The sequence below is a fragment of the Dermacentor silvarum genome, chromosome 10 (genome assembly GCF_013339745.2).
Source record: "Dermacentor silvarum isolate Dsil-2018 chromosome 10, BIME_Dsil_1.4, whole genome shotgun sequence".
NCBI lineage: Eukaryota > Metazoa > Arthropoda > Arachnida > Ixodida > Ixodidae > Dermacentor > Dermacentor silvarum.
The window spans coordinates 85,029,593-85,030,432 of NC_051163.1; positions in this window are offsets into that span (position 1 = coordinate 85,029,593).

Consider the following 840-nt stretch of genomic DNA (forward strand, 5'->3'; position numbering starts at 1 on the left):
TACAGCAGGTGAATGTGGTTCACGTACATTGATTGTCTTGTTTTGCATGTCCTGCATATTACTTTATGGTACTGCGTTAGATACAATGAATAATTTTTTGAAGCATCTTTAGGACTACACATACATCTGAAAATATTAATGTATCTGGCAACAAGTGTCAGACCAACGATTGCGACAGCGAACAAGTCCGAAATTGAAAATGTCAATATTCAGCTCCAAGGTAGTGAAGTGAGCGCATTTATGTTCTGTGTTTTCAAATAATTTACTACATAAGAAATGTACGTAGGTTGTTGTCCCATAGGCATCTCTGAAGTGCATAGACCCTTTAATAGAATAGCGCATAATTTTCAATTGATTTATAGTTAATGGTGCTTATAATTGGTCTCCCCCATCTTTGCGCTATTGGGTTCGTGCCGCGCAGACACATGTATAGAAGTACATGTGTATTTCTATACATGAGCTTTCCGGGATTCGCGGCGGAACCGCGAATCCCGGAGAGACTTCCTGGGGATGCCTTTGCGTTTTCTAGGGGCCAGGAGCTTTGCCGTCTAACCTAAGCCTTTTTTGCAATTGGAAACGTTGCTCTTGCATTCAGCGTTGTCAGCAAAATGATAACAGCTAACGTACACGAAGCTGAGATAAACTGACTTCAGACGCGTCTAGTACACTTTCTGGAATGAAGTGGGCGAAAAAAAAAAAAACACTAGTCCCACGAAAGATTGGCACGAAAACCACTTTACTGATGTAAATAAACCTTCAGCCATGTGGTCAATCTGCTTTGGTGGGCAGTTTATATTTTAAAGTCTGAATAAAATCGTCATGTCGCCTTTATGTTCCCAA